This window comes from Phalacrocorax aristotelis, chromosome 1, assembly GCF_949628215.1.
Source record: "Phalacrocorax aristotelis chromosome 1, bGulAri2.1, whole genome shotgun sequence".
In the NCBI taxonomy this organism is placed as follows: domain Eukaryota; kingdom Metazoa; phylum Chordata; class Aves; order Suliformes; family Phalacrocoracidae; genus Phalacrocorax; species Phalacrocorax aristotelis.
The window spans coordinates 8,537,683-8,565,171 of record NC_134276.1 but is presented as its reverse complement, the minus strand read 5'-3'; the positions used below and the strand labels follow the sequence as shown (position 1 = coordinate 8,565,171).

The 27,489-nt window shown below is 44.8% G+C and overlaps 1 protein-coding gene across 2 annotated transcripts in view; it reads right to left on the bottom strand.

Annotated features, from left to right (window-relative positions):
- The window catches only part of RAB30 (RAB30, member RAS oncogene family), a 53,830-nt gene extending 27,006 nt beyond the window's left edge, over positions 1 to 26,824 (bottom strand). Inside the window, exons 1-2 of one of the 2 annotated variants that reach the window (XM_075080733.1) lie at positions 26,479 to 26,824; positions 22,267 to 22,358 (exon numbers count right to left, since the gene is read on the bottom strand). The gene's annotated coding sequence lies outside the window, so the exon portion shown is untranslated. The remainder of the gene's footprint in view (positions 1 to 22,266; positions 22,359 to 26,478) is intronic. The other variant, XM_075080724.1, reaches the window with a different exon arrangement.
- Between the last annotated feature and the right edge of the window lie 665 nt (positions 26,825 to 27,489).

Sequence of the window (27,489 nt, the reverse complement as noted above, 5' to 3'; positions counted from 1 at the left end):
CCAAGCAGAAACACAGCAGCTTTTATCCCGCACACGCATCACCTACACACTACAGCACACACCCCTCTGGTACACCAGGCTTGCAGTGCACTCGCACTACCACTGAAACCGACTGCAGGCTGCCCTCTTTGTCTGCCTGCTTTGCTTAAAGCAGGTACAAGGATGTTGTAAAGAAGGTTACAGATCTCACATTTAGGAGCAATCTTTGGATTTTTATGTGTTCCTGGCATCCCCTGATGGTGAAAAGGCCTTGTGTCCATGCTGCCCGCCACTGGGTAAAGTCTGCTGGATGGCTTTGCTAGTACCGGTGTCAAGAGCAGCATTAACACATATCATTAACCATTTTTTGTTGGATGGTGAAAGGATGGGTGGTGTTTGGGTTGGACACATCCTTGAGACATCCTTTGACACCAAAGCCTCTTCAGGAAGGGCCAGGCAAGTCACAGCTTCTGTGGCCCAGTGTCCTCATTTAACTTTCCCACCTCCTGGAGGAAGAGGAGACTCTGACATGTGTAATGCACTTTGGTGTTGGGAACAGCCACGGAAGTACAAAATATTGCATGCAGACAGCAAGTTATGTTCCATCAAATATGATGATTGAACTGTTAATCAACGGTGATTCTCATCACACAGATAAATGAACTAATCTGATTTCTACGTTACTTAGGGAAAATGAGATACATACACAGCACTTGCAAAGTAACAAACAGAAAATTAATTTCTTGAAGATTAAAAAACAGATGTCGACATGCACATCCACAATGCCACAAGAGTTGGCTGGTTACCAAACCACACACCAGCGGCAGCAACACACCCAGGATACACAGCATCTTCAGAAAACTGTTTCCAGGTATAGGAATAGCCCCGTACTCCATTTACTGGCAGAATCTGAGTTCTGACTGGAAAAAAGTCAGTGCAATCTTAATACATACTTTTATAAACATCTTTCAAGACATGCCTGGACATGGAGACCCAATACTGCATGCTCAAAACAACACTCTGTTGGCTTTTACCACATTTTACCAAATCGTGCAATCACTGGGCCGTATGCTCTGCAGCAACACATTTTTGTATGGAAGCGGTTAAAGACTCAGCGAGCACAGCAGACGGGCTGACTTCCAAGAGTGGAAAACTGCATTGCCAGAAATCCAGCCAAAAATGCTGTTTTATCCACTCAAAAACAACAGCCTCTTCCCAAAGGAAAAAAATTACAAAATTATTTTTTAAAACTACAGCCAAGCATTAACTGGAACGTGCCTTGCATGGTAAAGCTGGGAAAGGTTCTTAAGTCCAGCTCTCTACAATGGGAAATAAAGCTCCTGCACTGAGGCTTGACGCAATGAAACAGGGAAACCCATTAGGACCTTAGGTGAGAATTTCTCTGCCTTTAGAAACCAGGTGCAGGATCAGGCTGAACCCCAGATGTCTCACATGAGCAGGGCAAGGTTTACAGGGAGAGCAGCCCTACAAGCAGGGAGACAAAGCTGGAGGAGAAATTATTTGCCCTTGGTGCAGAGAAAAGGCTTGTGCATGTTAACCAGGTAAAAGGCAAAGTCGTCTCATGATACATTAGTTTGCTGGGCTGGCATGGCGGGGTTTGAGTGGTGTCACAGTTGCACGTGGAGATGTTTTGACACTGGGTGACAGGGCTCCAATAAAACACTTGCAAGACTAGACAGTTTGACACCAACGTTTTTGACAAGATACAAGACAAACTATCACAACTAAAGGATTTCAATAAAATATTTAGAACATCATGACCCAAACGAGGCTGCAAACACAGAAGTAGCATACATGTAAGTACGTCATTAACCAATGACATAAGTCCCATAAATGTATTGTGAAAAATATGTACATAAAATAGTTCAGGTTATAAAAGCATGCCCAAGAAAATTTTCATACAGTTTAACTACAGTGACATGTCTTAATGCTGTTGAACAGCTTGTTTTGCTTGTGCCAGAGACTGATATGAACTAAAAATTTTTCTAATTAGGTTTTGTAAGAATGCTTTTTAATTAAAAAAATAAGCAGTTATTTCCATCTCTTCATTTCTGCTCAAGTTAGCTTGTGATTTAAGGGGATTTACATCACTTCTCCATCAAACCTAGTAGAAATAACAAGTAATTAAGCTTCATCTAATCTCACTTTCACATGGCTGAGATCAACTCTGAACCCTGCAGCTTCATGCATGATGCTCCTGTGCCACACCACACTGTCATGCCATGCCACTGGTGAGGCCACGCTGGGCCAGCCCAACGGTGTCGCGCAGTAGCAATCAAAAAGCTAAAAACTGCTATATTAAGATGAAAGTTTGCTGTTTGTTCAGAATGGACAACAGGATCCACAGAAAAAATTGCTTTTGGCTCTTGGTTCTGTTGCTTGGGACAGATATATCAGACCTGAAAGTAACTTTCCTGAAATATAGTAATAAATCAGCAATACCAGCAGTAAAGGGAAGAGGTAATAAGCAAGACAAAAATCAGAGTTATAGAATGGGTTGGAAGGGATCTTTAGAGATCATCTAGATCATGCCACCTGCCATGGGTGGGGACATCTTCCACCAGATCAAGTTGCTCAAAGCCCTGTCCAACCTGACCTTGAACACTTCCAATGAGGGGGCATCCACAACTCTAGGCAACCTGTTCCAGTGTCTCACCACCCTCAGAAAACAAAAAAACCCAAAAAACTATCTTGCATACTGTTCTTGACAATGTATTTCATCATCCACTGTTAATCTTACTAATATTCAGACAGCTAGACTTCCTGAGGAGCAGACACAGTATCTGCCATTCCTCTATACCAGATTCAATCCACATCTGGTATCACCAGATCTCCAAAGAGTAAATGTGTGTTCTACTACAGCTACATGCATTTGTGCTGGTTCTATCAAAATAGCAAGAATCAAAGCCAAAACTACAAAAGCCAAGATACTGCAGCTGTAAGAACTGTACCTGCACTGTAGAAGCTGTAAAAAAAGAAAGGGGGACAGGAGGTGGAAATGATGCTCTTCTGAAGAATTTGGACTGACAATGGTTCATTGAGAGGAGCTCAACCCCTAACCAGCACCTCTCATATATTTTATGTTGCAGCCTGAAGCACAGTGGAGAAGCCTTCAAGACAATTGCTTGAAAGAGCTTTGTCCAGGAAGGAGCACAAAGTTATTAGGGCAATTACTTGCACAGTACAGGTAGCCCATCTTCAGTCTTTTGCATCCAGATTTTGTGAGGCAGCATCTTCCTTGTGACTCAAGAGGCAGGCTGACATCCCTAGGCAAAACTTTCAGGCATGCCCTCCAATTCAAGAGCACAGCCTGCTACTACAGAGTAGGATTGTTAAGACAAAAGTTGGTTTTTGGTTGTTTTTTTTTTTTTTAAAACTTACATGAGAAAATAAAGAAGCGATCCTGTGTTTCAGCTGGCAGCTCCCATATCACAGCCACACATGCAACATCAGCCAGCCCCATGGGAGGGAGCCTCACACCCTTGTGCCACTACAACAGGGGAGATGGCAATTTGCAAGAGCACATTTGCATTTAGGAAGGCCTTATGCCTGTTATGCATTTTAAAGGAAGGTTCCTCTCCAGAAACGCCAGCTTTTTTTGAACATGAAGTGATAGAGCAATGAAAGTGTTACAGGCTCCTGTTAAGGTGACAGAGGCAATGCAATAGCATTGGCTATTGAAATCCTTAGGGGGAGGGAGATGGAGAAGGTGCTGGAGCACTGAGGGCAGACCAGGGAAGCTCATCTCTCAGGTCCCCATTCCCTCCAAAGGTGAGTTTGAAATCCCAAACTAAGAGCCCTCTCTGCCACTGAGATCAAGTTTGGGTGATGGGTCTAGGCTAGTCATAGGCCAATCATAGCCTCAGTGCTCCCCAATTCATCACCTTCTCTTGTTTCCAGATCAGAAGCACATTTTACCTGTAACGTCATTCATGCTCATGCACAAAGCACGTACGCTTCTGTTTCTACCACCAGCAAGAGAGTTGTCCCTCTAAAAATGTTCTCATTTGATGGAAAGCCCCCAGCTGGGATCAGCCAGCCCGTCTGGCAAGTAGCTGAGCTGACAGGGAATATTCTTTGCATTTCTGCAAAGAAACACTTCAGTACAGTTTTAACTGTGAGTATCTGCCAGAGAAGCAGATGTTTCATGAAAACAAATTCTTCAGAGGGGGAAGAAAGTGGAAATCATGGGGACTTAGGTGTAGCTTCAGGGCTGGTTTAAGCTGACCTAAGCCCAGATGCCTGCAAAAGAGAAGGTTCCCAGCCCTGCCCGCACCCTGCCAGCTGCAGGAAGAACCCAAACCAGATGGGAAAAACTCTGGGGGTGGGACAGCAGATTAGATTTTACGGCCCTGGTCCCAGATTTTCATTTTTGTAAGAGGTATCTTTACTATAACCAGCACCTCTATAATGGTCATTTCATATCATAACAGCTCCTGAGTAAGATTTTTATAATGATACCACAGGTTTCTTCATAGAGTAAGGAACAATATTCATGTTCTGGTTAAATTTTAGCTCACATGCTAACACATAGCCTGTTTTCAGTTCCCCTTATAGTTTCATATGGTTACAGTACTTTTGATTTTTCTTAAACCACCAAAGTACAGTTATTCATCTAAGGCAGCTATCTGCTGTTAAAACCTCATTTCAGCTTTGGGCCAGCTGCAATTCAAGAGACTGCATGGGTTAAATGTGATACTAAAAGAAATCCCCAAGAGCAAAAAAAAAAAGCAGCTTTATTGAAGTTTTCTGCTCTAGTCTCCTACCACTGCAGGGACATTACTCAAACAGCTTGCCTAAAAGCCTGAAATCTGAAAAAGTAATAATTAAAAAAATGTGTTCCAGGCTCACGGTCTTTGAGATTTATTATTAGAGCAAATGCAGCAAGTGGCACCTTGAGGGCTAAAGCAGGCAGGCCCCCACAAAATGCATGCACACACACATTAAAAGACCACATTGGTCACAGAAGCTCTCTAGTCCGGATAAATTGTGTCTTCACCTCTGTACACCTCTACTCCCAGCTCAGCTACTCCCCATCTCCAGCCACAAGGGTTAATAAATTATTGAAAAGATTTGCAGGTAAAGATTTGCATTTGGAGAGAAGGTGAAGGCACAACTACAGGTTCTGCAGCACCAATATTCACCCGTTTGATGTTGTCGATGTTTAACAACCTTATGACATAATGCAAGGTCTCCCAATACACAGCACGTGCATGCCCTTTGCTCAAAATTATATTCCCATCACAAACATGATCTCTCAGGGCTTTCCCAATATAGACATTCCTGGGTTATACATAATGCCATAAAAAAATTCAGAGATTGTCCTTTGCTACTATTGATCTCCTGGCAGCAGCCTACTGAAGTTTTGACCTTTTTGGGACTAATATTAGGAAACAAAAAGCTATTTCCTTTTGTTGATTTAAAGCGAACGGTAGCCAGTCCTCCACACACTGATGCCAGCACGACATGTGCAGCCTGGGCAGTGCTGTCACTGCCCAGCTAGAGACCTTCACACTCACAGCATCATGGTCATGGGGACACGACTTGGCACATCAGCACTGTGTTTATGACCATTTATTTTTATTCCTTGGCAACAGAGCAGCTCTTGGGGTTGGGTTTTGCATTTGTGTTTTTTTTTTTCTGGTGTTGAATCTATTTGGCACCCTGGGGAAATTCCTGAGCAGAAGATAGCAATTTTTAAAAGAGAGGATAAATGCTGGCACTCGAGCTTTGCTAACAGTAACACCACCCCCAGGCTTTCCGATAGCATGAAGTGCTCAGACCTGGAGCCAACGGAAGTCTTCACATGCACCAGGCATCAAAAGTCACATCCATCACATTTTCTGCCTTTGCAAACCCTGCCCCGGCATAAGAATAGTAAAAGATTTATTGGCTCATAAAGCTTCTAAGCTGTTTGTATCATGTGTAAACATCGTCAAGGCTCTGAACCTCATCACTGTTCAGCAGCACTCGTGGGTCCCATGATAGTTTTTGTCCTGTGGGAGCCAGGACCCCTCAGTAATAGCACTGCCTCAAAGAACAAACAAAAAAGAGACTTTGGTACAATACAGTAATTCTGAACTAAGACACCGTTCTTACCATGAATCACGGAAATATCAATATCCCCAAGCTCTCCACAGCTCCCAAGCAAACATGCAAATTAAATCCTGCCCAATCTACATGAGAAAAACAAATAACACCTGATGTTTCCCAACTCTGTTAGCAACATGGCCTTTAAAAAAAGATTTAATCATAGGAAGGATAGAGAAATCACATGGCTCGGCAGTTTCATTGGTTGTCATGGCAAATGAAAATCCCTGACTCTCCGATTTGTGTGTTTTAGAGGAAAGGCAACAACAAAAATGTCTTTTTATTAGGAAAACATTCCTTTCTAGTAATAATCACTGGTGAACCCACTGCACACTATATATAAACAGCTGCTCCTTCCCAGGGAAAACGTTTGCTGTTTCTTACTGAGCCCTCTCAGGGATCCAGGCAATTCAGCCTAAGACGACATTCAGGCACAGGTGATAAGAATCATGTGCTTTTAAATGTGATGACTTCTTGCCTGCCAAAGGGAGCCTGAAATAGCTGGTGGGGGTCTCAGCTCCATGACAGCCCCACCATCAGCTACCCAGGGAAGCTGCTGGCATGGCATGGCCAGAGGAACCTGGCAGCAGCACAGGTCCCCTCCCCTGCTCCCATACTCAGCATCACCACAGCATTTCTTGCCACGTTGTCCGCTAACAGGAGTTTCATCATGCATTCTCACAGCAAGCCAAAACCACAAGTATTTGTGGGAGTTTTAATCTGCCAGACAGGTAACAGCAGCAAAGACACCCCAGCGTTTGCTCCAACTCATGCAATCCAGACCTCCTTGCACCCTGCCTGCACAACCAGCACCACACATCCTTCATTGTAGTAGATTTTCTGAATATAGGCAGGAGATAACCTGGCTGTAATTTCAGGAGCAGGTCCCCAGACAGGCTGCTCCTTCCAGCCATGCTCATTTTTGGTTTTGGCTGCATGCTAGAAGTCTGGGAAATTGAGGATATCCACACGGCAGATTTACATCACTTATTTCACCACCAGGTCTTATTTGGTTGGTTTTGCCTCCTGCCCTTCCCCTCCTGTAAATCTCTCTCTTCACTCCCAGGATCCAGCGCAAGGCCTTTTGTCTAGAAGGAACAACAGAACCCTAAGGAATAATGTTTATTATATAATGTTGTAAGTGATGCTCCTTTGTGGGTTAGGTTTTTTCTGCCACCCCCATCTGCTGTGATTGCACAGGGGGGACCAGAAGTTGCACAACCACACATGTGTGGCTGGCTGGAAAACAGCCCCTTCTCTAATGAAAGCCACAAGCTCCTTCCCTTATAATCCCCAAAGAGCAGCTGTGCATGAAAGTGCACCACCACACTCCAATGCTGGCTGTGTACATACAGCAAGGGCTGTATCCGACCAAAGTCACAGCCGTCAGTGCACATTTGCGCTGCAGAGCCTTCATCACAACCACAAACTGAAACAGACTGTGCTCCTCCCCAAAATTCATCCACAAAACTGAGCCACAACGAGGGACACTCATGGAAATTAGCTAAAGGCAACAGGATATAACAAGAGTAACTAGTCTGGATCCTTTATCCTTCGGACATGAGGCAGAAAGGAGGAGATTCATCATCGCCTTCTTCCCTGGCCGGGCTGTGCCTGCAGGGCTGCCCGTGAGACACTCACCCTCTCATTTACAGCCTGCACAAACCAAAAGGAGGTCACTTTGTATCGAGCATGAGATAAATAGATTTCCACAATAACTTTTCAGCTCAAGCATTGTGAATTGTATCACAAGCCTCATACATTAACCCTTACCCACACCCCAGAACTGAACAGTTTTGGCTGCTGACATTACTGGAACCGCAGTCACAACCCAGGGGACGAGGGGACTCGGCTCCTTCACCCAGGCAATAAGCCAAAAGCACAGAAAAGAGGATCTTTCCAGGCAGGACACCAGCCAGAGTACCCCTCGGCACACCAGTCCCACAGCATCCCTTCCCTGCAAGGGTTGCTGGCTCATGCGCTCAGTCCTCTGGTGGTCTGGGGTTTGGATCGCTATGCGCATGGGTGGGTGCAGGGAGGGGTGGGCAAGGGAGAAAGCATGGGCCAAAGGTGAATTAAAAGACAGGCTGAGAAGGAAAACAAAGAAAACCAAAACCAAGCAAGAATAATTCTTCTTATACAGTCTTAATCCTTTAAATTGAAGGGATGTGACAGAGCAAATGTTTTTCATCCCAGCTAGGAGACTTTGTCTAGAGGCTAATGCCAGCTAGTTACACTCAAGCATTCAAGATCTTGACACACAATCCTGAAAGAAAAGTATGTTTTGGTCACAAAAAGATCAGCTTAGCAGCTTCTTAACTATATATATATACACACACATTCTTTGACTTACTTTCTTTAGGATATGGCTTATCAAAGGAGATGGCATGGGCCAGATGGACTGTGCTTCTGCAGATATGGAACATCTCACATTTGTTCATTACTCGCAGTTCCCCAGTTTTCTACAAAATTATTTGGACTGCCACCATTTGTTCTTTAACAGAATGGGCAGTCTACCCAAAATAATTAATTGTGGTTCAAAACTCAACATAAGGCATTTTCGTTTAGTAAAATACAGATTTGCCTCTTCACATTTCAGTTTGCCATTTATTCCATCAAACACAAGAGCAGCCTTGCTGCCCCCAGCATGCTCCCATCAAGTACAAAGAATGCACAAGCACCAGCTCCTACTGCACAGCAAATCGCCATTAGTTAGGAACAGATTTCTTGCCTAACAGAGCCCATCTAAAGCAAAGACTTTGAGAAGTTCTAGATTTCTAGTCCTTTCTATATGTAGTTCTATATTACATATGACTGAAATCTGATATCCAGGACTGCACCACAAATCAGGGAACAAACACCATTTTTTTTGTGTGTGCGTGTGTATTTATCCTCTCAGCAGGGGGAGAAAAAAAGGTAAAGATGAAGACTAGAAGTCAGAATATAAGAAGACTCCTTGGCTCTGCTGACAACAGCTTGCAGGACAGTTCCTCTATGGCATTTTAGATTTTATTCCTCCCTATGTGACAATCATGTGTATTGTACTGAAGTGGCACGGCAAGACCAGACCACCCCACATCCTGCAAAGTTCTGTGCCAGGAACTTTTGCAGAAGCATTGTCTTAAGACTTAACTTTGAAAGCAAATTTACCAAGTCACTGGTTTTCTCTCTGCAAACCCTCTGTTTTCAACAACTTGCACAATCTTACTGCAGTGAGCTAACGCCAGCAAGAACAAGCTAATTCTAGCTTTGAACCACCTTTTCAAATTACTCTGTTCTCCAATCTAGTTTCTCTCCAGGGGAAATCACTGTTAATGTGTGCTGCTGCTCCCTTTTGGCATAAGCACCTCTGTCTCTGCAATACTCACACACAGAACAACTTAAATTGAGCCAACTCGGACTGGATACAGCTATGATAAAAAGCAAAAGAGAAGCCACTGTGGTGGCAAAGAATCCAGGCAAGGTAGCAGGGCTTGCAGACTGGCTTCATCTGGACTGGGGTGTTTGCTTAGCTGGCAGTACCTGAACTGCTACAAATGATGGTGGAAACATGTTATAGCTGTAAAAATTTAGGTTTAAAAGAAAAAAGTGGTTTAAAGAAACTGTGAGGCAATTTTGGGTTAAGGGTATTTATAAAAGGAAAAAATAGAAGTTACAGGGTGAGAAGACAGGGAAAACAGGAAGCACAGAGGATTGAGATGAATCTGGGATAAAGACATCTACATGAATGCTGCTGGAGCACCAAGGCAAAAGCTCAGCCAGCAGCACTGCAGAGAGGAGCATCCATGACTAGCACAGCAAAACAGGAGCAGGAGAAGTGCAGCACTGAGGGGACTATGGGAAGAACAAACCGGCAAAAAGCTATCCCTAACCGTTGAAGGACACCTGCCAGCTACCTGCAGTGACAAACTCAAAAGCTTTAGGGTTACTTCTGCCAAAAGTTAGAAAACACTCCATTTTTAAAAATGCAAAGACAACTTGTATTCTGGTAAAACCACGCATCAGATCTGGGAGTCTGAATTCAAACACAGAGTGCAAATTGGGTTCAAGTGCAAATCTCAGTGCTGGCCTGAAAAAATGTCACTACATCCCCACCTAATGCATCCGTCTAACGCAACATGCATTTGTAAATCACAAATAGGCTTTTGGTTCACTGTCAAAAGCACAAAACAATGCAAGACAATCAGGGAAAATTAGGTATTAAGTGTCAAGTAGCCATTTGTGCTACAATACAAGGTTTGAGTATTGCTTTGGCATAGAAATGTAGGTTGGCTTGTGGCAAAGAAAAGTGCTCCACATAAAAAAAAAGCCTTGATAGCCTTTGGAGTGAAGAACTTCACCTCCAGCAGAGAAATCCAAGTTTTCACTGTGGGCTCGCTAATTTGCTGCTTGGTTCATAGGTCTATTTCTGCTGCTCTGCAGTAGCCTCACGTACTGCCCGGGGTTACAGCCAGCAGCTCCAAGTTCTCACTTAAACTGGTTTGAGTTTCTTTTCTCGGCAACTAATAACCTCTCTGCCCCCTCCCACAAAACTGGGTAAGCACTGAGAGTGAGACTTCCCAGGTACAAGAGTTGGAGATAACAAGAATTACACAGAAAGTACCACATTTGCTTTTCTTTGTACATTTATTACACTTAAACAATCAATGGAGACAGTGCGTGCTCTTCAGAGCAGGTCTGTCCTCTCCTGTCTGCCCTAAAGCCAGCAAAATAAGGGTCAAGCACGGTTACAAACATCATTCTCCTCAACGCAAATGCACTACTGGGACAGATCCAGATCCTGGTTGTAATGAGCGTGTAGGGATTAGGAAGCCAGTATTAAAAATATTATATTGTATCAAGTTAAATTATTCATTCATCATGCTGCTACAACCACCACCAATTTGAACATAAATTAAAACATCAGCTGGGTTATTTAAGAGCACAAGAGCAGGGTTACAGACCATTTGTGTGTGGCTTCTGTTTTGCACACTTCTGACTTTTCTTCTCTCTTTTGTTATTCGCTACCTGTTGGTACCCTGGTGTGCCCAATACGAGCTTGCTTTATACCAGGCTGTACAGAAGGTGTCATACGGACTCCAGCAATGCAAACAAGATTATCTCAAAGCAGAACTACATAACAACTTTTGGTCTAGCACGTCAAAAGATGCCTGTGGCATTTTTTAAAGGCTGGAGTTACAACCCAAAAGCTTCACTCAACATTTAACTACTGCATGGAGGGAGTGTCCAAGCATGCTTTCCACCACACACGTGCCCACGCATACATCCTTTAACTTGCAAAGGGAGAAGTAGTCATGGTCAAATAGTACCTACATTTTGACTCATTCCTCGTTATTAAGAGTAACTTCAAATCTGTACCATAACATTTAAATCTGAGCCAGGCTGATGGCCTCTCTGTACTACACAAAATCCACTTAAAAAGCATTATTTTCCTTCTCTGCGCACTCCATACACACAGGCAAGATGGGAAAAAGTAACAGATCACGTGATTTGCCCAAGAACAGAAATTTGGGAGTAGCTCCCCTGTAGCCAGACCTAAGCCTTGTGCTCTCTTTGTTGGACTGTTTTAGCTCTCCAGCATCCTTCCCCCCACCACCTCCAGCTCTGCTTTTCGTTTCTATCCATGATCTCACTTTTTCTTCTTTTTTTCCTGCAGTCTTGATACCTGTCTTCCTCTGCCCTGGCATCATGCTCTCTACATGCATTTTCATCTTTGTCCGCCACGAAAGGTGTAACAGGGCTGGTATTTTTCTCTGGGAATTATTTCTGGGCTGTATTCAGGAAATTCCCCCTTTTAACTAACAAGTCTTGAATAAAAGTTACAGCTACCAAAATTGAGAAGATAATTCTTCCTTCTAGCTTCTCCCCCTACCCACTGCAAGGTGCTGGGGGACAGGTCACCCATGATGGCCCAGCCTTCCTTTGGGCATCTTCACTATTTCTCCATGCAGACAGGCCACTGCTCTACAACTGACCAAATTCTCCCCTAGCCGTTAACGCCACAGTGCCACCTCTGTCCCCAGACTCCAGCAGAAATACTATTTTGCCTTGCGCTGCAGGTTGGAGACTCCTGGACAGTAAAAGCAGCTCTGAAGCTCCAGGAGCTGATGATCCGTATCTAGAAAGTTTTCCAGCCTAAAACAGACGTCATCCATCTCTTCTTAGACCCCTTCCTGCCTTTCCTCCAGAGAACAGCTCTTCCCTTCCCAAAGTCTCACCAGCTAGCAGCTTCACCATTCACACAGGTTATTCATGTGAAGAACTGGCTTAAACCTCTGATGGCAGGAGAGCTTTCCTGCAGAAGTCATCAGTGAATCCTTCTAAAATACAGTCCCTTCAAGATTAATCCAACCCAGCATCCCCTTGCATCTCAGTCACAGTGACTGTCGTCCTCTGGCCTTGACAGATCTCATGTTGGGTCACTGGCATCCCCATTAAAAAAAATCCTGGTAAAGAACAATTTTCTCAGTTTTCATGATTTGCATCTTCAGGGTTTCCCATTGTTCTTCCTTCCATGGCTCCCCAACTCCTTGTTATTACTTTTCACAATTATTTTACAGCCTAGACTACATCCTACTAATTATCCTCAGTACAAAAGCAGCAGTGTCAACCACTCACACTCTCACGCATGGTCACATCTCCCTGCAAACACCCACCAGCCTGTCTCCTGCTCAAAAATACTGTTGTTGCCTGGCCTTTCCAGGGATCCAAGAGATCCTCCTTGGTGGGCCACCCTTAAAGCAGCAAGTCTCCCCTCTTGAGGTTTATCCAACTGTCCCTAAGTGGAAATGCTAGGCTGTTTCTCCCATGCCACTCATTTTCCTCCACATCTGGTCCACGGAGGATGCCAATCCCTCCCAGCTCCATCAGGCTGAGATGCTGATGGTGAGTAAAAGCACATGGCTCAGGTTTCTTGCAAACTGCAGGATAGCAGGGTATTATGAAAAAGGATTTGAGGTGTCATGAGATGTGTTTGATATTTACAGGGATTTCTCTGATGGTTCAGCATGAGACCTTTCCACACAAAAGCACAAGTGTGATGGAGAGGATCTTTACTTTCCCAGGAACAGCTAAAATAGCCATTATGAGCTTGTCCTCTGCAAGAGGACAAACAACCCCAATTGCACACTGAGGCATGCTGGGAACCACTTCAGGGTTTGGGTAAAATCATAGATGTTCCTTTTTAAAGCCAGAAGTTGAATAGAAATGTCAGAGCTTCGGATAAAACCCTCAAATGCCAAACAAGCTTCACAAAACAGCCTGTACATCAGTCCTTCAGCTCCTGAGAACATCCCACACTCCCAGCAGCATGTGCCTCTCGCACATGAGAAATCCAGCTAGTTCCAGTGTAAAACTTTTTCCAATGTCTCCCTACATGTCACAACATATATTAAGATTCAATTAATACTCTCCCCCTTTAAAAAGGGCACACAAATTACAAGCCCTTCCTTCCTAAGAGGAGATAGATGGTGATTACTGGAAGGTGTTCTCCGTAACAATTCTCTTCCTAAATCATACCAATTGCCTTGTCCATTTGAAAGGTGCATTTGCAATATCAGAAGGAAAAAAAAGACCCTTATTAGGAACATCTGAACCACTAGCCACCAAGCTGTTTGCATACTGGACATGTTATTTTTTTCTGCATAGCGCTGCTTGAATCCCCGTAACACCTTCCCAGACAAAGTGCCATTAACATGCAAATGAAGAGTTCACACTCCTCCTTCCCACGGTCCTACCCGAGATGGTATACAATTAAAGTCAAAAGCGAAGGTAATGAAAGAATCAAAACAAGACAGGTTGGTTACACATGTCACAGTAATGCTTGCAAATGAGTCTCTCCTCTAATTACCACACTATTTCCAGAAGGAATCGATTACAGCAATATGGATGAATGGGATCCTAAAGTTGAAAAATGTACTGAATTAAGCATTAATGCAGTCATTGACTGTTATCAATATATATCTAATGGCGGGTGGGGCGTAGCTAAATGTAGAATTGATGGGGTTTAAAATATACATAAAATCAGAATCCTGGACAGGGAGTCTTTAAAATAGTCCCAGCAATACAACATACCAAAAATATAAATTCAGCCACGAGGCTATAATTATACTTTGTGTTTTGTTTTTATTGTAAAGATTGGTGTAAGCATATAGCCAGGCAGGAAGCCAAGCCTCAAGTTGTGCTCTGTTGACAGCTGAGGTCTCCATAAGCCTAGGGTGCTCCAACGAGAAATACTGGTTTGCCCAGACCAAGCCTAAAGATGATACAACGCAACCTCTTCTCCATACCAGGCAAGCTTTGGATGAACATTGCCAAACAAGCATCTGAATTCAACAAGCTCTCCTATCCTGACAGCGTTATACACACTTTAACCCTATTTTCTAACGAAAACAAGCTTTTGTAATCATCTAGTCTCGCCAACAGGCTCAAAAGTTACTGAAAGACTGTTTTGGCACAATTACAAAGAAAATATAATTTCTACAATTTCTGTGACCAACAGGCAGCTGGGATGAGCCCTAAAGCAGCATCTGTGCTGTAAGTTGGGCTGACCCTTGCTATTTTTGTTTGGCCATAGTCAGCTGGTTGCTCAGGGCACAAATGCCTGTCCACCAAAAGCACATGTAGCAGCCATGCATGTCTTCTCCAGATATTCCCGTTGTAGCTTCCAATTGTAACTACTCTTTTGTGTTACCTGGTTTCTGGACCTCTCTGTCCTGGTTTTTAGTGGTTCTGAACCTTTGAAGATTCAGCACCCAGCAACTAGAGTTGAAAGCGCTCAAAACCTCTCCAAAATGTGTTCCTGCATGGGACACAAAAGCCGATGAACCCCTCATTAATAAATTATTTGAGAACTTGAGCCTTGTGCCTAGTCTATTAAAGCAGTAAAGGGTTATAATGGTCTGGCAGATGACACCCTACACAATGGCACTGTTCTGTCCTACCTACTTTTGAGGAGCTAAGATGACCAACTTAATCCTAGACAAGGTCTGCCCTCCCTATCAAACCGTGAGACAAGCGTCTTGCAGCGCTTCTGAATCTGCCATCTCTCTCCAGTGATGGCATCTGGGACCTACAATAGCCATGTTCAACTTTAGACAATCCAACTCAGGTGCCTACAGTTCAGGGGAGAAGCCAAAGTTCCATCATTCAGTGAACAAACCCAGCTAAACACAACAAATCCTTAGCCAACAAAGGATTTAGGGTTAACGGGACTTCATTTTGAGAGTAAGTTACCTGGGTTGTATTTTCAAGTCTTTTGGATGTACAGAGCAAACTCCAAGTGACTGTGCTCTTTGCCTCTGTAAGAGGAGGACATTACAGAGACAGTCATACCAGCCTGAGAAACCACTGAAATCACATTGTTGTACTACAGTAATTGAATGAAGATGTCCAGAAACACATACGTTCTGCAAGAAAAACCCTAGGAGTTAGCAGGGCTCTTTCTGCTCAGCTGGAATTGAACCAATATCGCAGCACCGTGGGGCTGCAACAAAAACGCTGTGTTTCACATGAGTCACTTGATCTCTAGGAACTGCTGATCACATCAAAGCTAAAAATCACAATTCAGGTAGCATAATTTTGTCTTCCTGTTTTCCTGCCTGTGTCACCTCCACCACTTGCAGTATTCCTTCTCTTTTTTGCTCTCCTCTCACACACGGCTGCCAGCTGCAACATCCATCATGCAGCACCTCAGTGATAGCTGCTGGCTGCTAAGGCAATATTTACACTATGGTTTGCATTACAGTTTATAACATTCTTTGGAACTCTTCTAAAGGAAAAGCCCCATGTAAACTGAAGTTATCATCTACAGACTAAGTCCAGTTAAGAATTTGTTAGTGCTCACTGTGGAGACTGCAGATGTTTGAAATAATGATCAACGTGCAGCAGAGAGGCTGAGTAATAAACTTCATTAACATTGCCCATAACACTTTTCTTCAGTAGCATACAATAAATCACTGATGAATATTCAAGGCATCCCTCTGAGGTTATCTCCATTTTACAGATGGAGGCTACCAAGAGACAGAAAGTTTAAAGTGGCTTGCCTAAAAACACAAAACAGATGCAGAATTCACTCGTCTCGCCTTCAAATTCCAAAATTTGTCTTTCTAGACAAAACTGTAAGTTACATAGATTGATTTGCAGTGAAATTAAGGGAACTGTCATTCCCCACAATCACTAATGGCTATTTCCACCCCCCCTCCCCAAGTTACAGCACCGGTTACTCACATTGCGGTAACACCTACAGATTGCAGAGAACTGCAGATTTTCACTGTATCAAGTAGGGACTAAAAGATAAATGCTCTGTCCCAAAGACCTTACAATGGATAATAAAATCCAATCTATACATAAAATACAGCCAAAAAGAGATGAATGACTCAAAAACTGCATCAGAGCAGAACTGGGAACAGACCAGTCCTCCAGAGTGTCAGACACACATAACTAAATTCATTAAATAAGCATCATCCCAACATTGCCCAGGAGATATTTTTAAAGCCTTCTTCTATATCTCCAAGAACTGATGTCATCAAGCAAAACGAGGAATATTGTGAAAGATGTGTTAACAAGATGGAAAGAATTTTTATGTAGTTTCACACATTTTCCAGCAAGGAGTTAGACATTGAAGCGGGATGGCCGGGTTACTAACGGCTACTCTAGGAATTGATGCAACGTGCTCACCACCACGATAACTGACAGCTGCAGTAAACAAACAATAACTCACGCCAGGTTTTCCCTCCCTGTGGCAACAGCTTTTGTAAAACTGCAGAACTTAATGAGACACTTTAATATTTATTTCACAATCAGCTTCCTTTATTCTAACAGAACTAGCCTCAGCCCACAATGAATGTTTTCTTTGGTTATTTAATTGTGCAAGTCAATACTCTATTTTTAATTTCTTCAGTTCTGAATTTCTAACTGGGGGGGATTTGTTTTAAAGGTGCTGGTTTTAATTATTGTTAAGTACCAGCTAACGACCTGCATGGCTGCAAAGTGAAACAGCCTGTGATGCTGTCCCAAAAAAAAATAACCTAGCAAGAAAGAATAATTTTAAGATTGGCTTTAACCAAGCAGTTTCCCAGTCCAGAAGCACAACAGGTTAGAGACAACACTGATATAAATGGGATGGCCATTGACTAAAGGCTGAAGGTTTACGATGAGTAAGATAAAGTTACTAGTGATGGAAGCACAAATGTCTCTGGCCATGCAGCAGCTTGAGAAGGGGCTTTAAAAATTCCCTGCACTACATTCATATCTGCAGTAGAAGGTTCACGAATGGTCCATAATAACCATGTATTACGGCATAGGACGGGGGAATCTCAAGCATCTCCAGCACCAGCATGTCCAACATGACCCAGCCACTCCTCACAGGCCATGCATTTGAATATACTCTGTCAATGCTTTCTGGTGACATACAGGGACCAACTACCTGCACAGCTAAGTGCAAGTGCACCAAGACACAGCTTTCCTGCAGAACTGTGACAACAGAACTGCTACTTAAAAAAAAGAAACATTTCCGAGTAAATACTACATTAGCAAGAGTAGTTTCCAAGGTTTACAAACATAATGGAAATAATGAGAAATATCTCAGGATCACAATATGGATATATTTAAGTTTGTTTTCCAGTTTTGGAGGGAGAGAGACTTCAGAATTTGGGGTTAATGACTGCTAAAAAGACAGTTTGCTTCTGCATCGAACATACACTACATCCCTACAAGAGATGGTCAGCACATGGCAACACCCAACAGCAGGTCACAGCACAAGAGGAAACCTCATTCCTGCAGATACCACAAAGCCATTTCCAGCCAAGCCACACACTCATGCCTCCCTCTCCTAAATAGGGCAAGCAGAAATCCTGGAGTTAACAGCTTGACTCTAGAGGTTCCCCTTTGCCAGCTGAAATTAGAGAGTTAACAGAAACCTGGGTTTATTTGGGAGTTTTCTATGCACGCACACATCCATCCATCTATCAGAGCAAAACGCTACTACCACGTTTTAGAAATGTGAATGCTGCTGGCTTGAAGAAAATGGGCACAGTTCCCTTTTTTAGAAAGAACAAATTGTTCAGAACAAGGACAAATGCAATAGAGAAATCAGGCACTGACTCTGCTTCTGATGTTTCAAGCTTCTGGTACATGCAGCTCAGATACAGTCTCTGCATGATTTTTTTTTTTAATAGACCAAACATTGTTCAAGAATCTCCCCATAACTACCTAATGCTCTCAAGAGCAAATATTTACAGCAGGGATTTTTATATTACCAGATATGTAAGAAATTAGAAGGTGCCACGATCTTCTGTTGGCTACAGACAGGAGACAGGTATTGCCTGCAAGGCTGGAGTAATTGCAATGCTGCAGATACTTGCTTCCCTTGAGCTATCCCTTTAGATGATAGAAAACATGGAATTAGCTGCAAACTGTGTTAAAACAAGCCCTTTAGAGGGAAAGCGCTTTTCTGTAGTCATGCCACAGAAATGGGGATTACAGAGAAGAGGAGCAGAGCCCAGACCCATCACCACACAGGTGGAACTTGTAGCTACACCTCTGGCCAACCAGGACATGGAACTTGATGCTGGAAGCAGGCATCCTGTGGTCCTTAGCAGCCCAGAGACGTACAGAAATCCAAACCTGCCCTTAGGCTCCCATGAAAACTACAGATTACTCCAGTCTTTGCCGGGGTTTTAATTAAAGTCGTTACTGCAGGTTTATCTGAGTTAATGCCTTTTGTCCACAGGACATGCTACACCATGAACTTCAGGGGAGATGCAAGACTAAAAAGGCTAATGTTATTTCCCTTAATCTTTTTCCCCGATACACAAAAATGAACTGCTACCTCCACAGCAATTTCAGGACGAAAGAGAAAGGCCACCTGATTCTCACCTCCAAATGCTACTCATCTCAGGATGGAATAATCTGACTGCTCCAGACGACCTAACAGGGATACCAAATGACTCATCAACACATTTATTTTTCAGGTATTTGAGTTAATAGCTATAAAGAAAGAACAAAAAAAAAGGGATTATTTTTGAAGTGGCAGTCATCTCCTCTCTCAGTTAATCAAGTTCAGAAGCCATTATAATAAAGCTTGACTCTCCAGTGTTGGAAAAGGCTGAATTCAAAAACTCCCTTCTGGCAGCAGAAAGCAACGGGAAAATAAGACCACACAGCATGGAGACCCCTCAGGGGATTGAGGTCATTAATAAGAATTCAGGTTGTCCAAGAAATAAATTTATATACAAGTTTGTCTTACTATATTTTTAAGAAAAGTTGTTATTTTAAGTAAACATGCCCATGCTGCAGCCACAACTATCATTAAAACACCACGCGTTAGACACTGGAAATATAAAAGATGGCACCATGGAGAACTTCTCACTAATTAGACATGAAGCTGGCTTCCTTTAAAAACTTGTTAGATAAAAAGCCCTGACTGATCTTTTTTCCATTACTCTGAGTTCAGGCAATGAAATTTAAATCACAGAGAAGTGCTAATTATTATTTTTCAAGTCAGCTTTCCATTACTGAAAGCATTCTTTGCAACACGGCAAACCCAAAATCTGGGGAGTTTAGAAACATGAGTTCTTTTCTAATCCCTTTCACTCATTCTTTGATCGCCAGTAAATCTGAACATTGACATCCACCTCTCAACTCAAGGTGTTGCTCTTCATCCTGAATATGGATCTGGGATTCCCCTGGAGCACGGATTTTTCTGTATCTCCCACCACTTCTGTATCTATGGATGAATGGGTATTTGGAGCAAAAAAGTGACCCCTGGAAAGACAGGAGGGCAGTTCCTGTGCCTTAAGTTTCATCTGCTGCAGCGCAGAGCATAACTCGGCTGGTTTGCTCATCAGATACACGTTCTTCTTTCCACCCAGCATCTGTAGTAACCCATTCCCAAATGGCATCACATCTTCAGATGTGTCTCCATTTCCACCCATTCACAGCATTACCCAGATTCATTGGTAGTCGGGGAGCATCCAAGCTTCCAAAGGTTATTGCTGAACATCACTAAGTAGAAGAAAAGCAGAGGAAGAAAGGGAGGTAGAGTGGCTACAATGGAGCAAGAGGCTTAGGTACATAGAAAAGAAGCACAGGGAGAGCATATGGGAACAAGCATGTCAGCAGTTCCCCTCGAGCTGGTACTGTCTCAGTAGTGACACCCCAGGTGAAATATCCCGTATAACCTTGTACAGCTTTGTTGGAAAGCAACAAAGCTGGTGACAGGAGTGCAAGGCATGTCCTATGAGGAGCAGCTAAGGACTCTGGGTTTGTCTAGTTTGGAGAAAAGGAGGCTGAGGGGCAACCTCATCGCTCCCCACAGCTTCCTGAGGGGGGGAAATGGAGAGGGAGGTGCTGAGCTCTTCTCCCTGGGACCCAGTGATAGGACATGTGGGAATGGTGCAAAGCTGCACCAGGGGAGGTTTAGACTGGACATTAGGAGGCACTTCTTTATCAAGAGGGTCATCAAACACTGGAACCAGCTTCCTAGAGAGGTGGTCGATACCCCAAGCCTGTCAGTATTTAAGAAGCATTTGAACAATGCTCTTAACAATGTGCTTTAACTTTTGTTCAGCCCTGAAGTGTCAGGCAGTTGGACTAGATGATCCTTGTAGGTCACTTGCAACTGCAATATTCTATTCTAACCACTTGATTACTCTGGAGAGGGATCCGATTCTCCCACAGCCAGGTATGGGAGCGATCCCTCCTGCCAAAGCAATAAAAGCTTTTTTTCTGATGTGAGGGGCTCAGTCCAAAACACTCTGGGAAGCACATAGAACCGATTGACTGCTACTGCGGGACACGAGAGTCTCATACACAGTCAGACTCGTTTCCTTCACCATTCCCAATAAATTGGCATCAAGGCTCAGTACCAGCCTATGCCTATAGCTCCATGGCAATTCCTTTTTGCAAGTAATAGGCTGGATTTATATCAACAAATACTCCCACTTCAACTGTACACACGCTTCTCTTTGACTGGTTGCTTAATCAAAAAAGCAGACCAGTTTTTGGTAACTTCATTACAGACAAGCAGCAACGCAGTGCAGCAGTGGGTCGGGCTGCTGGGGCCCTGTATTAAGTTCCTCTCTCCGTGGCAAGCATCTTTAGCAGGACAGAGTTACCCAAACACTGCTTGACTTCTGTACACTTTGGCATCTCTAATGCTTTTTTTTCCCCCCTTTTAAATTCACCCTGCAGGATACAGTCTTTTGAGAAACCATGTGCAAGCTCATCTTTTTTCGTGCCAGCACAGACTTTCCTCCCATTCCTCTTCTCTCTTCCCTTTCCCATTACTCTTTTCAAGGTCTAAAAGAAAACACTATTCAGAGACTTAGAGGTTACAGTTAACTTTTAGTTCAGCAGTACCTAAAAGAAAGCATTTCTTCTAAAAGGAAAGAAAACAAACAGGGCATCCTGTGATCTTTAAAAGGACAGCAGCAGATTTCTGTGATGCTCTATCTATATCGAGCAAAGCAAGACCTTACTGAAGGTTTTCTCCTCTGTTTGTACAAGTATTCCCTAATTCTCTCAGGAAACTAATAGCTAGGTTAGTTTAAACAGGTGGTTTGAATTTTGCCTTAAGTATATTAGGCAGCAGTGCACTTCTGCATACAGAGAGAAGTGCAGTGTAGCGAGAGCAGTAACTCCAGGCGAGTCAAGATGACAAATAGCAATTCAGTCTCAAGCTGTTCGCAACCTAAATATCTATCCTCTGCTCAATGCAACAAAGCTCTCTAATGATTTTTATCTATGCAGGGTGAAATCAAATGACATTGTAACACAAATCTCACTAATTCCTTATTCAGGACCAATGTTTAATAGCACAGATTAGTTATGAAACTACTGTAACAGCAACATACTTTAATGCAGCCTTGACTCTGTTTAAATACTGACAATGATTAAGGGACAAGTTCATCCTTCTTCTGCCCTAATTAATTCAATGTATTAGCACCTGAGGAATATTTGACTCAACCCTCCCAGTTTAAATTCATGATTTAAGCACAGGCTGAGCAAGAGGTACCAGGGTTATGACAGATTTATTGTTTCATGCTATAAGAGAACCATTAAAAATAAAGTGAGGATTTAGTTAGTTATTGACAGAATCACTGGGGGGGGGAAGGAAGCTAAATGACTTGCTGCAAAATGAAATTACGGAAACTGGAGAGTCAATCAAAACATCACCTTAGGTCATCTCATCTGTCCTCCAGCCAAAGCAGGGCTGTTGCTGAGCATCTCTGCCCTAAGGGTTGATATTTTTGGTGTCGGAAACCCATCTGTAATACAGAAGATGATTTTACTGTCTAAGTCTCCTGCTCCAAAGTCTTGCAAGCATCTATGGAGGCTTCCTGGTTTAAAGTGCCTCAACGATGTGAGGTATGCCCACCCCGTGCTGCCTTCTGCTCTTCTGCCATACTAGGCACACTATTGCAATGAATCTTGAACTTTCACATTGCCTGGGTGGTTGACACTATGCGTGAACTTGCTCCTAGCACATTCCCCACTCCTCTTTCTGTACTTGCCAAGAGCAAGGCTTGCACTCAAACTGTTGGTCCTGCCCTAAAACAATGGCAATATGCCTTAAAAACAGAAAAGGCATTTATTTGATTCTCAGCTATTATAATTTCTTGTTTGGCTATATATTATTGTCCTGGTTTCAGCTGGGATAGAGTTAAATTTCTTCATAATAGCTAGTATGGGGCTGTGTTTTGGATTTGTGCTGGAAACAGTGGTGATAATGTGAATATTTTTTAGTTGTTGCTAAGTAGCACTTGTACTGGTCAAGGACTTTTTCAGCTCCCCATGCTCTGCTGGGTGCAGAAGAAAGTGGGAGGGGGCACAGCCAGGACAGCTGACCCCAACTGACCAAAAGGATGTCCCCACACCATATGACGTCATAATCAGTATATAAAGCTGAAGGAAGGGGGACATTCGGAGTGATGGCATTTGTCTTCCCAAGTAACCGTTACACCTGATGGAGCCCTGCTCTCCTGGGGATGGCTGAGCACCTGCCTGCCCATGGGAAGGAGTGAATAAATTCCTTGGTTTGCTTTGCTTCCATGTGCAGCTTTTGGTTTACCTCTTAAGCTGCCTTTTATATCAATCCATGAGTTGCCTCACTTTTACTCTTCCCATTCTCTCCCCCGTCCCACCGGGGGGAGTGAGCGAGCAGCTGCATGATGCTTGGTTGTAGACTGGGGCTAAACCATGACATTTATGTAAAAATAAGAAAATGCCAACTACTCCATACCACACGCACAAAAGACCAACTCAGCTGCAGGTACACTTGCCTGGACATGCCACAAAACTTAGAGCAAGCACCTCAGTTTGCCAACTGATGGATGCCAGCTTGGCTATCACAGCAAGGACTGAACAAGAACAGCTCCAGACGTAAAACCAGGAGCTCTGCAGCTGTGTTAGAGAGCCCCAATACTCCAGCTCAGGCAGTGAGCAACATCTACCACCCACAGGTGGGCCTGGGAAGAAGAGGAGCATGCAGCCTAGATAGCAAACACAGAAAAGCTCTTTCATGGGAAAGCGACAAACAGAGGTTCAGTTTGCTCGGTGACACCTTTCTCCCACTCCTCAATTCTCACATTCCCTCCCCACGCCTGTTTGGGAAGCAACTGCTCAGTTACCCCTGAACAACCTCCTTCACCCATCCACCTCTCCCTTCAGAAACTCCAATTGCCTCATAGACCCCAACTCCAGGCAACAAAAATCACTGTGCTCTCATAGCTCAGCTCTGGAGCAGAGAAGAAAATGAAGCTTAAGAGGCAGCAAGTCTCTCCCATCTCTGGCTCTTCTCAGTTCCCCTCACCTCACCAGTCTTTGGGTCCCCCATACATGAGGTTGGAAGACACCCAAGCATCCGAGGGCAGCTTGAACCTCTTTCTACAGCAGTTCTGGGGTGGGCAATTTAATACAATGCAAGGCACATAGGAGATGCTGATAAGGCCAATTTAAAATGATGTGATTTCTGGTTTACTGAGAAGCCAGTCGATGGCATTAAACTCAGTTTGATTAAGAATCGGGCTAAAATACAAGAAAACTCTATAGGATATGACCATGAGACCATCTAGCCCTAAATCCCCTTTCAGACACTGGACAGTAGTAACAAATTGGGGAAAAAGTAAAAGACCAGAGGAAATACTTAGTGCTGCCTTCCTGGGACAGCCTCTCTGCTTCCAGCAATTGGCATCTTGGGGACTTCCTGAAGCACAGTAAATGCACACATTGCATTTAAGGTCTTTGCAGGATCAGGACTCAAATTACTCAAGAGGAAGGGCCCCTTAGCTCATCTGTGCTTTTTCACAGCAATCACTCATCTACTGAGTGATTTGCACCATTTGGTCCATTTTTATGCATCTGTATTTCTGTTGCTGCAAGGCAAAATTTCATCTTATTAATAGTGTGGCTTTCCAAGCTTCATTTTTAATCCACATCATGCAGTAGCATAATATAGCTTGAAAACACTAGCATGCAAGACATTGTCACAAGTCTTTCTAAATTCAATGAATTTGATAATCTGGAAAAATAATAAAGCAAGGATAAATACCAGCACATATTTGTAAAGATATAGACACATATGAAAACAGAATTAAAAAGAGGGACATTACAAAAATTTCATTACTTTTAAACTAAAAAAATTCCCTGGCCATGGATCCCCTGCTTGCTCTCCGCAACTTCTGTATCAATATTTCCCACAACAATTCTCAGGCTACATTTCAAATTATCACTTCATTTCCAAGGCCTTCTCTCCATAGCTAACAAAACCACTGCTATAAGAATTCTCTTTTTACAGCCAAGATGGAAAACCCTCTATTAGGTTATGTAAAATAAAGAGGAAAATGCCACTCCAGGAAATAAAAATGTTAAAAAAAGACCAACCAAACAAAGGCAACTCCTACACACAGTGTTGCTCTTCCCCCCTGAGTCAGTAACAAAGAGGAAGGAAGGAAAAAACACAGATAAAATAAATGCAGGGAGGAGGTGGGGATGCAGCATGTTTATCCCACCTGAGGAGGGGAAGCTGTAAGCGCCGCGCATTGCATAGGGACACCCCAACCACCGCCTTGGTGTTTACAATACTTTGATCAAACCAAACAGGGAGTTTCATTGTCCCCACCACACTCATGTCACCCGTCCCCCAGCGCTGAGATTCCAGGGAGTCTGCCAGAGGACACACAGTGCCAGTTACACAAGAGAAGCGCAGAAGCAAATATGCAGCAGAGGGAAAGGAAAAAAAATATAAAATATCAGCTCAGCTGCACGCTCTTTTCCTGCTCTCAGAACAGCCTCCAAGTCAGGCTTTGGAATGCATTAACTTTAAAGGGCACCGAAAGATGCTGACAGATTCGAGGTGAGCAGGACCCCTCTGCGTACATGCGTTTCACTGCCACCAGCACAAAATTAGATGTCTGAGGCCCACGAGCAATTGCTGTGATAATGTAGTTATAGAAAGGGAAAAACCTCCTGATGTTACGCACTCAGAAAAAATATCTCGTATCTTGCATTAGTATTATAGCACTGTTCAGCTAAAGGTCTGAGCTGCATCTTGCAAACGGCAAGGAACAGGAAAACAAATAAAAAGCCACAATAAAATGAAACTCTGCTGAACCACATGGTTTTTAAAAAGTTTCAAATATATGCACTTCTGGCATTTATGAGAGAAGGGAAAAAGACCAGAGCGATGGTTCGGAAGTTGAAGTAAACCATCAGGCTGCCCGACCGACAATTTTTAAGATGCGTATTCATGATATGACTTGGAAAAGAAACCTGGAGCAACTGCACGCAGCCGGAATTGAGAGCCAGTTTGACTCAGACCTCTCCTGTTGCCTTAAAAGACGGGAGGAATGGGGGTGTCGGAACACAGAAGCCTCACGACGTGGCACACCAGCACCCTAAAAACCATCCTAAACCAGACCTCGCTTATTCAACTTTTTAAAAAATTGTCTCCCCCCGCCCCCACCCCAGGAACGCCGGCTCTCACAGGCGCTCAGCGGCACTTAATGACAGCAATTTAAAAATCCATTTTATTTTCCGCTGTTACACAGTGCAGAAGACGAGCGGGAAGGGGCTCCCCCCGGTACCCGCCGCTCAGGACCGCGCTATTTCGGGGCGCCCGCAGCATCCCGGAGTTGCGGGAGTTTCCCGGCCCGCAGGGCTTGGCGGGGGGAGGGGGTGTACGCAGATCCCCGGTAATTTAGAGGTTTATTTCTTCAATTTAGGGTCTGGGGTGGGTTCCCCCCCTTTTTCAGCAATGCCAGGGAAAGGCGGCGCACCCCGCGGGGCACCGCTTCTCCCCGCCGGGGAGCGCACAGTGCGGGGAAGCGCAGCGGGAGACGGGGCGGGGGGGGGGGGAAACCGCACACAAAAAAGGAGCAGAGAACTCACCTGGTTTGGGATTTTTCCTCCCTCTCCACGACCATAAAACGAGGCGGGAGCCAGGAGCCGGTCACCGGCGGTGGGAGAAGGCTGGCAGCCCCGGGCCGCCCCACAGCGGGGATAGCGGGGCTGGCTGCGGTGCAGCCCCCGCGCCCCCCAGGGTGTGTGCTGGGCCGCCCCCGGGGCGGTGCAGCCCCCCGGGGATGGCCGCAGGGCTAGCCCACTGCCCCGGGGATGGGTGCTGGCCGCCCACCCAGTGCAAGGCAGCTCCCCAGGATGGGTGCAGCAGGCTCGGGCGCCAGGCAGCCCCGCTCGGGAATGGGTGCTGAGTCCCTCCCTCCCCGGGATGAATGCTGAACCAGCCCCGGAGCAGGACAGTCCGTCCCCCCACCCCGGGACGGGTGCAGCGGCGCTCGCTGCAAGGGGACCCCCGCCGGGGACAGGCGAAGGGCCGCCCCCGCTGCAGGGCAGGGCAAGGCAGCCCCTGGGCCGGTGCCGGCGCAGGAGCAGGGCCGCCCCGGGCCGGTGTTGGGGGCGGGAGCGGGGGCAGGAGCGGGCCCCCCCCCCCGCCGTGACCGGCGCTGGCAGCGGGAGGCGGCACCGGCAGAGCACAATAAACGGTAGCGCGCGCCCCCGCCGCCGCCCGCTGGGCAATGACATCACCCCTCTCGCCCACCGGGGCGGGACGAGCGGCAGCGCCGCCGCCTCCCCATTGGCTGGCGCCTGCTGGCAGCAATGACTTCTGGGAATTGTAGTTCGATATGGGTGCGGCCGGGCGGCAGAGCGCGGGGCGGGGACTCGATCTGCCGGCAGGCACCGCGCTGCGCGGGGGCGGGGGGGTGAGAGAGCAGGAGGTGGCGGCCGCCATGTTGATGGCGTGGGGTTGCTTTAGCTCGGGAGGAGCGACCGGGGAACCGGGTTAAGATGTCGGAAAAGAGAGAGGGTGGGAGCGAGGTGTTGGTTCGAGGGGTGGGAAGAGCTTGTGTGAGAAGGGTGAGAGAGAACGGGGAGGCTGGAGGG